This window comes from Tasmannia lanceolata, unplaced genomic scaffold (genome assembly GCF_043159265.1).
Source record: "Tasmannia lanceolata isolate RefF3 unplaced genomic scaffold, GAP_Taslan_0.1 ptg000007l, whole genome shotgun sequence".
Lineage (NCBI taxonomy): Eukaryota > Viridiplantae > Streptophyta > Magnoliopsida > Canellales > Winteraceae > Tasmannia > Tasmannia lanceolata.
Window position 1 is genome coordinate 2259800 of NW_027518684.1, and position 13823 is coordinate 2273622.

At 38.4% G+C, this 13823-nt stretch overlaps 1 long non-coding RNA gene across 1 annotated transcript; it reads left to right on the forward strand.

Annotated features, from left to right (window-relative positions):
- The first annotated feature begins 11956 nt into the window (after positions 1–11956).
- On the forward strand, positions 11957–13561 carry LOC143880786 (uncharacterized). The gene is made up of 3 exons (XR_013251788.1): positions 11957–12343; positions 12508–12810; positions 13128–13561. It is a non-coding gene; the product is annotated as an uncharacterized LOC143880786 (long non-coding RNA).
- Positions 13562–13823: the final 262 nt, after the last annotated feature.

The following is a 13823-nucleotide window of genomic DNA, read 5'->3' on the forward strand; positions in this document are numbered from 1 at the left end:
ATCAACAACTTGTCAAGGAGCTTGAACGAACTTGAAGGAGTGATCTATGCAAGAGACCAAGACTTGAAGATAAGCTTTAAAGTTGAAGATGTGAGTAATGAGTCTTGTGTTAGATTGTATAATTTAATCCCACTTAGGTATCTCTTGTTGAGGCATAATCAAGTCACTAATAAGGTCCCAAACAATATTAGAATATAAGAAAAAGACCCGTGGACCAAAGCCCTAGTGCCATAAATAGCTTAGAATTACAAAAGATTCAAATCGGCACACTCAGCACTTGAATTTTGAGATCAGGTCATAAATCCTATCATAACTGATCCTAAATATTTTTAAATATTTTTAAAAATATTTTTAACAGAAAGAGCTCATCATTTCCGTTCAAATCGAGTATAAGAACGTCGAAATCTGACGAGAAACGAGTGAGATATGAATTTTACAAAACCGAGTCTGAAATATGGAAAATGCCGAAAATGCCCTGAAATAGATCCGTTGGGAAGTTGCCTAGAATTACAGAAATGCCCCTGTAACGGCTAGTTTTGGATTTTCTCTATATATATGGGTTCCCTAAGCATGTGAACTAATCTCTCTCATTCCTAAACTTGTTGTAAACATATTAGAGAGTGGAAAACACCCTTGTGCCTCAATTTGGGAATATCTAAAGGGATTAGACCTAGGCTTATCTTTGTAATTATCTTCGAGAGACTCTTGTGAGCTTTACATTGTATCAAGTTTTCAAGAGGCTAAAGAGTGCTTCAATCTTCTTCTTCATTGTAAACTTGGCAACAAAGGGCGCCGTATTTAAGACCCTTGGAGCTTGGACGCTCGGATTGTACAAGGCAAAAGGAACGCCGTATTTAAGTTCCTTGGAAGATAGTGGATTCCTCAAGGAGACGAAACTTGAGAAGAGTGGAGTAGGTCTTGGGGTTAAGACCGAACCACTATAAATCTTCGTGTCTCTTGTGTGGTATTTATCTCTCTCACCCTCACTCTTATTTGTGCTTGCATTTATACACTTAGAATTGAGTGAGTAGTTAGCAATGGTAATTAACTTGCTTATCTAGTGCCTTGCTAATTAGCCCATTTAATCTTCTTAATTAAGTTTGCATGAGCCTTCCACCAAGTGTTTGATAAAAGGCCTAAAAGAAACCATTCATCTAATTCCTTTACCTTGCTGTGGGATTTACAATCTTTAATCAACCACCAAGTATTGTCATAGAAAGATTAAAAAGGGAATAATCAACTAGGGTTTTCAAAAGCCATCTAACAAGTGTTTGAGAAAAGGTCTAAGAGAGGATATTCATTTAAGATTTTGAAACTAATCTTACAAAAGTTTTTAAAGAGGATAAATTTTTTTAATGACACCCAATTCACCCCCCTCTTGGGTTGCCTAGTGGGATTTCACTTGGTATCAGAGCTAAAGGCTCTTATATAGATTTTTGAACTTTCAAATTTCTTCAAGAGAAAAGATCTATATTGGTAACCTAATGGCTTCTACACTTCATTGTTTTGATGGAACCAACTATGGATCTTGGTCGATCCATATGAGGTCTTATCTCAAGAGTCTAGCTAGTGAATTATTGAAAGTGATTGAAACTGATTTTATCTTAAACTCCAAATCTAAGAGAATTAGTGAACATGATAAAAGATTATATTGCTTGAACTCAAAAGCTATGAATGCCATATGTTGTGCCTTATCTTCTCATATGTTTGAGAAAATAGCTAATTGTAAAAATGCCAAAGAAATATGGACCTCACTTGAAAATAGCCGCCCATCATATATAAGCATTGATATCACAATAACTGTACTTTGATAATGGCATTTCTCACCATCTGAAATATTTTTATTACCTGTTAGTACATACAGACAATGATAGATATTGGCACACTAACTGCATAGACGCGATGAGAGGTTTGGAGCGTTAAATTTTCGGATGTGTTATCGGCACTACTTCATTTTGATGAGGGGACTCTTCACTTTATTCAAATTACTGTATGGCCCACACCATAGGATGATCCAAACCATCCATTAGATGGGCCACAGTCTAAATAGGTTGTGCCCCAAAAATTATTTCCATAGGTTGATCCTAATCCTCCGATCTATAGAGGGTTAGGATCAACCTATGGAAATGATTTTTGGGGTACAACCTATTTAGGCTGTGGCCAATCTAATGGACGGTTTGGATCATTCTATGGTGCGGGCCATACCGTACTTTTAATAAAGTGAGGAGTGCCCTCATCAAAGTACAGTAGTGCTGATAACATTTCTCTAAATTTTGTTCTCAATTAAATCTCAACCGTTGATTGGGATTCTTCTTGACGCTGATTGATTGGTGTGTGAACGTCTTGATTTGATAGGATCGTTCATGTGCACATCATAGTTAGGGTCGATTGTGAGCATTAATTTTTTTTTCTTAATAAGATCTAGAGCGTTGGTCAGGATTCATCTATATCTTGATTGGATAGTGTGATCAGACGATTGATCACAAATGATCGTTCGATGGGAGTTATCTATGAGGGACCAAATAAATGAATGGATTAGATCATCCAAATAGGTGATCTACTCTCTTATCACACATGATAGTTCACATTTCATTAGCGGAGTGCTACCAAGAAAAGGCAAATGCTATTAGCGCAATCTTATTTTGATATTTGCACAAAGTGAGATGCCTTTTCTTCTTTAATTGACTCGTGAGCAATTTTTTAAATTTTGGTTTCGAAGGTAATTTGTGTCCTCACCGAAACTGAAATTTTAGCCGGAATCCCAAAATTTCAGTCGAACTTCGGTAGAAGCCTTCGATAATATTTTATCAAGAATTTCGATGAAATTTCAAAAATTGAACCTGAAATTTTGGTAATTTCGGCTGAAATTTTGTAAAGGAATAAAAAAATAATATTGGTTTTAGAACGTTTCGGTTACGGTCCTCACCAAAATCCGAAATTTGAAACCTTGCTCACTCGTGAGAGCTTTTTGAGAAATGTAAGACCATTTGCTGCTGTTTAAACAATAAAAGACAAGATGGGTTAGTGCATTTATTAAAACACGGCAGTGCCAATATCAGTAGCCCATTTTAATGCACAGCCTTATCTTGTCTTTTCTGTTTTAATTGGCTTGAGAGCTTTTTCGGAGCTGTAATATTACATTTGCAGATCTTTAAACAATAAAAGACAGGTCAATTTAGTGCATTTATTAAAACATGGTAGTGCCAATATCAGTGCCCATTTTAATGCACAACCTTATCTTGTCTTTTGTGTTTTATTTGGCGTGGGAGATTTTTCAGAGCTGTAATATTACATTTGCAGCTGTTTAAACATTAAAAGACAACATTAGTTACTGCATTTATTAAAACATGGTAGTGCCAATATCAGCAGCCTGAGTATTTGCACAACCTTATATTATCTTCTCTGTTTTAGTTGGCTCTGAATGCTTTTTGGGAGCTGTGATAACCTTTGCGGCTGTTTAAATAATAGAATACAAAATAAGTTAGTGCAATTATTAAAACATGGTAGTGCCAATATCAGTAGCACTTAATAATTGCACAAACGCATCTTGTATTTTCTGTTTTAATTTAATCTGAGATCTTTTTAGGTGCTGTAATAACCTCTGCGGCTGTTTAAATGATAAAAGACAAATAAGTTAGTGCAATTATTAAAACAAGGTAGTGCCAGTATCAGGAGCCCTTAATAATTGCACAACCTCAACTTGTCTTTTCTGTCATAGTATAGTTTCCTTGTCCTTTACATTTGCCTTTTGTTAGGTCAACATTAGTTACTGCATTTATTAAGGGTGATGATATTTTCAATCCCCCCTGCATTAGGTCAAGAGGGAGGCGTGCCTGTAATGCAGGGGGTTGAAAATATCTTCTCCCCATAAGAAACCCCGTCTTTTCTTCTGGAAAAAGCGTAATTGCATTTAATTTCGTTTCATAGTGGTTAATGCTAAAGGTTCTAAGTCATGATTATGACCTGTGTATATTTAGAACAACAGACCTTTGGAAATTTTTAGGTTAGCTAGCGTCCATCGCAATAGGCATTTCACGGATGGCGTAAGAACATTGAACATAGGCTCACTTTTCAACAGAGTTTGTTTTCATTCATGAGGTGGCTGCTCTCACATGTAAAATGCCTCCCACGATGGACGCCTGAAAATCCCATTTTAACATCCTGACGTCGTCCAGGATCTTGCCCAAGAGTCTGAAGATGCGTACCACCAAAAATGGGCTGCAACTCGAGCCGGGTTTTACTTGACCCGCATCGACCCGACCCAAAAATAGCCTGGGTTGGGTTCAGGTTTCTCGGGTTTCAGGTCGAGCCGGGTTGAGCATCCAAAAGCCCGCATGAATCTCGGGTCGAGCCGGGTTTGAAGGGGCCCGACCCGACCCGAACCAAAAATAGCCTGGGTTGGGTTCAGGTTTCTCGGGTTTCAGGTCGAGCCGGGTTGAGGATCCAAAAGCCCGCATGAATCTCGGGTCGAGCCGGGTTTGAAGGGGCCCGACCCGACCCGACCCGAGTTACATAAGTTATAGTTTGTATATATTTTTTCTATTGTTAGTTAAAAGTTAAAAGTGAAGACCCACGCACGCACTGTTATAGTATGTGAGTGTAATTTCTGCTTCTATGAGTTGAGTTGATTCAGCATTGTTTGATTGTAATTACAACATCATTTTATTACAGCATTGTTTGATCCAAGTGTAATGTGAGTGTAATTACATCATTGTTTGATTTAAGTGTAATGTGAGTGTAATTTTTGCTTCTATGAGTTGAGTGTTACGAACCCGAATCGGTTCGTAACGTGATTGATCTTCTTAGAGGAAAGATCAGCATCTTGATCCACTTCGAGGGAAGGATCAATCCTCCTTTGTGCAAAAAGACACAATTTCTAAGATATTTTCTTCCTTCATTAAATAGAAGATTACAACTTATTTATAACCCATAGATCATATTCAACTTTCCTACTTAATAAGAATCCTACCCAAATCTACTTCATAATTAAATAATAGCTCTCTATTCTAAGAGTAGCTAATATGGTAAAAGTTGCATCAAATCTCCATATCCTACTATCCTACTAAATATAAATAAGTACTAAAAATATTGCTAGTAGCCACATTAATATTAAAAGCTAATTTAGATATTGCTAAATCTTAATTTATTCAACTCTAAGTGGGACCCATCTATCTAGTCACGTAATCACGTATCATTGAGTTGCCTTGCCAAACAAGGGTTTTCCTTAAAAAATTGCGTCAAATTGAAAAAATCCGACCCGACCCAACCTGAGATATTTGTCGGGTAGGGTTGGGTTCTCCAAAACCCGACCCGCCCGACCCGAGTTGCAGCCCTAACCAAAATTCACAGAAACGGCTAGTCCAGAAGCCACTGCGTTTCCGTGAATAGAAGTTATTTTGGTTAATTGTTGCTTTTGGGAAGCTTGCCAGAGGATATATGGTTTCAGCTATTATAAGCATGCATAAGGAAGAAATGAGAACGTTGCCCATTTCTCTTTCCATTAGAGGTTACTTGTTATTCTTTAGGATTTGCTTTTGTCCTTTCTTATAGCTATTATCAGTTACTTTCTATTCTATTATAGATATTTTCCTTTGAGTGTATACTTGCTATTCTATTATAGATATTTTCCTTTGTGTTATTTTTACCAAATGTAAGAAGAGAATGCGAAAGATACGATTGGAGTAAAAGTCATGTGACGGTGCTGTAGAAGGGGCAGTGAGATTTTTCTGTGTTATACTTCTTGTCTTTTTGGGAACTTGATCTTGATTTGTGGTTGTCGGTTCTTGGGCTGCGCCACATCCGCAACAGAGTTTGTTTTCATTCATGAGGTGGCGTGAGACCATCCGTGAAATGCCTTCTACGATGGACGCTAGATAATCCCATTATAACATAATTTTTTGCACCAGATGTAGGGGTGTCAGTTTGGGCTCGGCTCGGTAACATCCTTCCGGTAACCAAACGGACAAAAAATGAAATTAAGTGGTGCGAATATTTTTCTACAGACATTCTCATCAATGCCACCACCTGTTGTTTGTTTTTTCCTTAAACCGAACAGACAAACAAATCGAGAAGTTTATACTTTTCCATACACAGTGAAGAAAATTCAAGACACAACGGTTGCACCTACCAGAATGATGTTACCCAACTCGATATTGACACTACTATGTTTTAATAACTGCACTAGCTTACGGTCTCTCTTTTTTTTAAACAGTTGTCAAAGGTTATTTCAGTTCTCAAAATGTACTCAGAGCCAATTAATTAAAAGGCAGTGATAAATCGACTCCCCATGTGTCTATCTCTCTCCTCTTTCTCTCTCTAACCTAGAGGAGAGAGAAAGACACATGGGGAGTTGATTTATCAATTTGGGGAGTCGATTTATCACTCCCCTTAATTAAATCATAAAAGAGAAGATAAGGTCGGGCAATTATTCAAAGCTATTGATATTGGCACTACCGTGTTTTAATAATTGCACCCACTTATCTTGTCTTTTATTATTTAAACAGGTTTTAAAGGTTATTTCAGATCCCAAAAAGCACACAGAACCAGTTAGATCATAAAGACAAGGTATGATTTTGCAATTATTAAGTGCTATTGATATTAGCACTACCATGTTTTAATAATAACACTAACTTATCTTGTCTTTTATTATTTGAACAGCTGTCAAAGGTTATTACAGCTCTTAGAGCCAATCAAAACAAAGAAGACAAGATAAGGTTGTGCAATTATTAAGGGCTATTGATATTGGAGCTACAATGTTTTAATAATTGCACTAACTTAACTTGTCTTTTATTGTTTGAATAGCAGCAACTGTTATTGCAGCTCCCAGAAGGATCTAAAAAGCAAAGATAAGGTTGGGTTTCAAGTTAGGGGCGCAACTCGGGTCAGGTTGACGCCAACCAGACCCCTAGAAACCCTCTTTTCCAACTCGAACCCGGCCTGACCCGATTTCCAACCCGACGAGGTTCTACAGACCCAAACAGTAGAACCCTTTTTTTCCAGCCCGAACCCGATCTGTAGGGGTGCAACTCGGGTCGGGTTGGGTCGGGTTGAGGCCAACCCAACCCAACCCAACTCGACTTTCAACCCGGGATGGCTAACACAACCCAACCTAAATTGCTTTTCCCTAACCCGAACCCAACCCAACCCAACCCGAATTCCCAAGTTGGGTCAGGTTTAGACATTTCAGATGAGATATTTAGTAAGGGAAATGGCACCCAAGTTCGAAACCAAAGAAAAAAAACAGTAAAACACTACTAGAACACATGCACATATTAAATAACTGCAAATGATACGAGGAAAACATGACAATCACAATCACAAAGATATGCGAGTGTTTAGTCCAGAAAAAAAAAGGTTGAGATCTTCCAATCAATCGATTTTTGCATGCTTCAATCTTGCGGTTGAGATCTCTTCTAGGTTAGGGTTTTTACTTTAGTGACTTTAGCCCTTTACTTTTTGTTTTTGATAAGTATATATTATTATATTTACAAAGGATAGAAAGAAACAACAAAACGTCAGAAACTACAAAGTACAAAAAGTAAAAAACATGTATTACTCTTTGTTGGGTTACGGGTCGGGTCGGGTCGGGTTGCCTGATACCCAACCCAACCCAACCCAACCCGAATTTTGGTCGGGTTGCCAAATCCCAACCCGGACCCGAACCCAACCCGAATTTGGTCATCCCAACCCGCCCAAAAATCGGGTTCAACCCGACCCAAGTTGCACCCCTAGATTTGAGTTCAACCTGACTTGAGGCGAGCTATTAAGCTTACAAAAAAAAAATGATAAAAATTGTCGGGTTGCCCAAACTCTAAACCTGAATACGACCCGAACTCAACCTTGGTTGGGAAAACTCAACATGAACCCGACCCGACCCGACCTTTTCGGGTTGAGCACGACCCGAGTTGCACCCCTGACCAAGGTTTTAAATTTCGGTCAACACCAAAACCGAAATAACCTTTGAAATTTAGGAAATTTCGGCGAAATTTAATGTTAATAATTCTTTATTCCCTTACAAAATTTCAGCCAAAATTTCAGCCCAAAAAACGACATTTCGAGCCCCGGATACCGAATTTCGACTGAAAAAAGACCCAAATTACCTCCAAAACCGAAATTTAAAACCTTGCCCCTTGCAAGTGGCATCACCCGAGGATGTGTGCTGTGCAGGCTCTGCGTGTCATTTTACCTAGTGCATTGTACTACACACATGTTACGGAAGAAGAATTTTTTTTCTGCATTTTTCCTTTGCTTTCTGATTCAAACCTTTTGATTATTAGGAGTTTAAATGTTGTTCGCATGAAGTCTACTATTTTTCAAAAACTACATTGGGCCTAATCCGTTCATTTGTTGGGCCACAAAATAAATAGGCTATATGCCATAGGTCAATTCCTTAGGATGATCCTAACCCTCTGATCTATCGACGTTTCTATAACTTGCAATCCTCTACAGACTAGAGGGTGAGGATCATCCTATGGAAATGATCTAATGATCTACGGTGTAGAATTTATTTACATTGTAGCCTTACTGTAGTACTTTTCGAAAAATACTGGACTTCACTCGCACACACACACACCATATAAAATCTCCATTTGATTATTGGGAGATTTTATATGGTGCATGCAGAGAAGTCCAGTATTTTTCAAAGTACACAATGAGGCCAACATCATAGGATGATCCAAACCGTCAATAATGGACCAAACAGGCTTACACCATGTAAAATCACACATAAAAAAATTCTGATTATGAGTTTTGACTTTTCTGCCTTTCTCTTTTCTGCTCATTTTGTTATTTTTCTTTCTGTTATAGACTTCAAGTACAAGAACGACTCAGTCCTAGTAGTTGAGTCGGATGATTACTCGGGGTGCAACATATCGGACCCAATCACGGCCTACGAAGATGGCAACACCGTTATCAAATTTGACCGATTTGGCTTCTTTTACTTCATAAGCGGAGTTCCTGGACACTGCCAATCGGACCAAAAACTGATCATATGGGTCATGGGACAGTCCGAGGAAACTCAATCGCCCGCATCTTCACCGGCATCGGAGTCCGGGGATGGGCAAGGCGGGCAGAAGGGGTATGGGGGTGGCTCTAACAGTCCTAATTCCCCTAATTCCACCGTTAAATTGACAGTTGGAAGTTCCTCTTTGCTTATGGCTGCTCTTGGGGGCATTATGGCAATTTCCTTGTTCATTTAAAGTTGTTATCTATTAGTTTTCTTTAGGCTACTGTTAGAACATTTTAGTTTGAACTGGTGATCAGTGTGTTATATATATATTGATCAGATTAGTCCTTTTGTATTGAGATTTTAATTATTTGATATGCTGCCGGCATACAGTGTTTTTTTTAAAAAGAGGGACTGTGGGGCCCTCTTCATAGGATGATCCAAACCGTTCATTTGTTGTGCCCCAAAATAAATAGGTTATGCATTGTGAATCATCTCTATAGGATAACCCTAATCCTCGGATCTATGGCAACCTTCAAGGCTTGTGCTTTTGCATCAGGCTTATTTGAAGCAACTGTTGGACGATAAGAGCCAACAGAGTAAAGACGATGAGACTCTAGAAGTTCGATAATAATTTGACATAAATGGGGATTTATAGGGACTTGTTAGTCCCAGTGAAGTATTTGTGACTTGTATAAAGACGTATATTTACAAAGTTAGTGGCCCCATCAATATCCCGTATTTAGCTAAAGTTACAAAAATACCTCCCATTAATAAGGGATTTGCTTGGCAATTTCATGAAAAGCCATTTCACGGCTCAATACTTTCGCACGTGAGGACAGCTCTCTCAAATGAATTAAATGAATAAGTCAAAATATGCTAAAAGGTCAACCCGTGTGGCTGTTCTTTCATGCAAAGGTGATCGAGAAATGGCTTTCAGGAAAATTGCCTAACAAATCCCTATTATTAAACATAAATGAACGAAAATATGAAGGGTATTTTTATACATTGACACCCGCCATACGAATCTAGGATGCTCCATTGGATTTCTTGGCTGCTTATGGGTCACCATCTAAAATAATTTCGAACCTTACAATATGGACCCAGGATCCAGGTTTTGAGCCCAAATCGAGTCCATTAACTTTTGGATCTTGGGGATCCAGCGGGCCATCTAAGTCCATTGACACCCCTATATATAGGTTCTACTTGAAGAAACCAGGACCCTCACCAGCAATACATCCCACAATTTAGATCAGATGGACCATTTTTTGTTGAGTTTTGAGCTTGATACAGGGGTCTTAAGCTCCAATTAACTCATTTAATAATGTCCCTAAGGAAGGCCCATTTAGGCCGGAGATTCAAGCAAAGGGATACTGAAACTCATTTAATATTGGATGTAACTGCTGTAATCTATACAGATTTTTGGAAACTTGCTGTTCAAAATCTCTCTCATCCCAAAAGTAAAACAGAATTTGACTTTATAGTTGCTAGTTTACCTGGTATTTTCGCCACAATTTTGAATCGACTTGGGATTTTTTTTTGCGAAGGTTCTCAAGTCAGAAAATGTGGCGAGAGAACTATGCCTTTAGAGGACATGGCTAAACCAATTTGTAGAAAAGACTTCAACTTCACCAAGTCTATCATGTGATCTACAGCTCTCAGCTGAGTCCCATTCTTATATGCTTTTCAAATAATCCCTAGTGACCACAATATCGTCTACATACCCTAGGAGAGCAAATTCCATATAGAGTTCTCTTAGGCTCTGTTCACTTGTTTTCTAGCTGCAGGAAAAGAAAAGAAAGGAAAAGAATCTGACGTGGAACACTGGAAAAGAAATGTGAGAAACTTCCTTTTGTGAGAAAATTCCGTTGTTCACTTGGCCGAGAAAGGACAAGAAAGTATGCAGGCAAAGTGGTTTTCTCAGGAAAGTGATTTTCCCATCCTTTTGGTGAGAAAATTTAGAGGGAAAGTGCAAGAAAGTTGGTTTTCCACGTCATTATTTATATTTTCCACCTGTGTAATTCCGCTTTTCCGAGAAAACAAGTGAACGGCGTAAAATGTCAAATCATGTCCAATCACGGGAAAATTTGGCTTACTTTCTTCTCCTTTCCTTTCTCAAGAAGGCAAGTGAACATAGCCTTAATGAATAAGAGTCAAAATGCCCCTTTGAATCCTGCAAGCTCACCTACCTTATTGAACTTTGCAAACCAAGAACGAGGAAGCTTGTTTCAACCCAACAGACAACAGTTGCTTGACGGAGCCAACAAACTAGATGCCATTTTCCTTCACAAGTGAAACATGAAGGTAGAGCCTTGGGGTCAGTTTGTTTGCGGGCAGTTACCTTGTAGAGTAGTGGTGTGAGTAATCAACAGGGAGGAGACAAGCCTTGTAGTTATCTTGTAGAATAGTTGTAAGTAGTGTTTGGTTGTCAACCTCGTGAGTAGGGGTACAGGGTGTCACTACCAAGAGAGAGAAAAAGAAACATCAATCCTAAGAAAAGAAAGGATTTCATTCCTCTAAAACGTAGACCCTATTCTCAAAACATGAATCCTAACTCAAACCCTATTTCATGATTGGAACAAAGCATACCCTAATGTTGAAAGAAGACACAATTCAAATTCACGGAAGCCTATTGGTTGACCTGTAAGACAATATGATCATGGTATTAAATCAATATGCCATGATCACAAATATAATAGATCTAATCAAAAAAATATTACAAATCTATTAAGGATCTAACCATACCAATTACTTGGAGAGAACAAAAAACTTATCTCGATCAGCCATGGCGGTGATCGATCGGGCTGGATATTCTACTGCATGATCTCTGCTTGATATTTCCCCACCCTTTTCTCAGCATTTCACCTCCTTTTGTTTGTCCTTTTTGTTAGAACGAAAGTAATTTTCCTCTTCTTGTGGTTGTTTCAGGGTGGCGGGAGCAAATTTCAGCTGATAAAGTATGATGGTGTGGCAGGGGTGCCATTATCAAAACTTTACCAAGGCAATCAGCCAACTCATTTCCAATTTTCGAGAACTTCCTGAAAAAACGTATTTCCTATTCAGTTTTCCATCTCCTGCCTTAAAACCCTACTGCCTCTCTAATTCCTTAAAACCCCCATCGATTCAGTGTGAGAAAAAAAAAAAAGAGAAGGAAAATGCAAGGTGCCATTTCCTCCCTCTTTGCCCCCCTTTCCTCTCTTCCAGAAAACCCCATTTTGTTCCATAATCTCTTATTCTTGTCTGGGAACAAAAACCTCCCAAACCCCTTCAAAACCCTCTTCCTTATTCCCCTTCGGCGACTACTTATCCTATAATGAAATTTCCAAAACCGAAAGCCGACTCCTTTTTACTATTTATGATGAACCCCGAGAGAAATCAAAGTCCTTGGATACGGATGAGGTAAGTCTAAAAATCAAATTCTCTCTTGGTTTCTCTTCTTATTATTGCCATGCTTTCCATTTTTTTTCTAAGTTAGAGAGTTAAGAAGTTACAGAGATTAGAAAACCAAGCCAAGTTTTCAAAATTTTGAGATTTTCTTGTGATTCCTTGTATTTTCTGTGTAGGATAATGATTTTCCAGTGGGGTTCCCGTTCGAGATCATCGATAAAAGAAGTGAAGGTTCAATCACCTTGAAGCGAGATTTGAATGGGGAGAGTATTCAAGTTGAGGTTCAGAAGCTTCATCTTTATGAGAAAGAAGGAAAAAAGGAGAGTTGGAATCAGCCCAATATTTCTCTGGTGGTAAAACTCAATACATCACAGGGGATTTCTTTGGAATTTTATTGCATTGCCTCTTTTACACATATCACTGTGGACGAAATGCAAGTAATCTGATGTTGCACCTGTTCTCATTGGCCCCAAATTTTCGTAAGTTTTTTTGTTTTCTTTCTTTTTAATCTCAATTGTTTGAAACAACCAATATCTCCAAAAGCTTAAGCTGTTAAGAGTTTTTGTTATTTATGCCCTGTTTGTTTGAGATTGTGTCGACCGATTGTGAGCCCCTAACCGATTATGGGACTCAAAATTACATTTATTTCGAGTTCAGTAATCGGTTTGAAGGTTCAGTATAACACCCACATATAAAAAGAATAGTAATTATGTTTTGCTAGCAGTCTTATCTGAAGTAAAGAATTGGGCTTTTGGGGTATGAGTTGAAGCTGTAAATTTATTTTTTTCTTGTGCAGGGATTTGGATGAGCAATTACAGAAAGATTTATACAATTACCTAGAAGTAAGAAGCATCGATAGCTCTTTGGCGAATTTCTTGCAAGATTACATGATCAAGGATGATGGCAGCGAGTACATGACATGGCTCCGTCTCACGAGGGATTACATTAACAAATGATTTAATTAAGAAGCCCAAAACTACTCAATCTGGACCGAAACTTGATGGGATGTATGGTCACTTTGGGAGAATTTGTGTTGATTCTAATTGATGGTTTAAATGATTAGTTTGGTTTTCGGATGGGTTGATAAGGAGATTTCATATGTGTTCTTTCTTTCTATTTTCATTTCAAAGATGTTGATACTATGAAAGGTTTTCCTAGTTGTATGAAAGGGCTAATATCAATGTTGAGGGTTGTGAACAAAGGAACCTTTTTGGGTGGGTTTTGGGAAGTTATTTTGTCTTTGTTTAGCAAGTCTTTCCGGCAAGAATGAGTTATATTTCTGTTTTGGAAAATGGAAATTCTGTAGGCATTGGCTTGGTCCCAACACACTCCCTAGCCCGCCAGTACTGGCATTTTGTTGGATGGCTAGAATTGCCTGACCTTGGAAACTTTTAGGTGACTTGACATCTCTAGTGGGGCCCTCTTGGTTGGCGGGGTCATGGTTGCTCACACATGCACCGCATGTGCATATGGTTGGGTACCATGTGGAGAG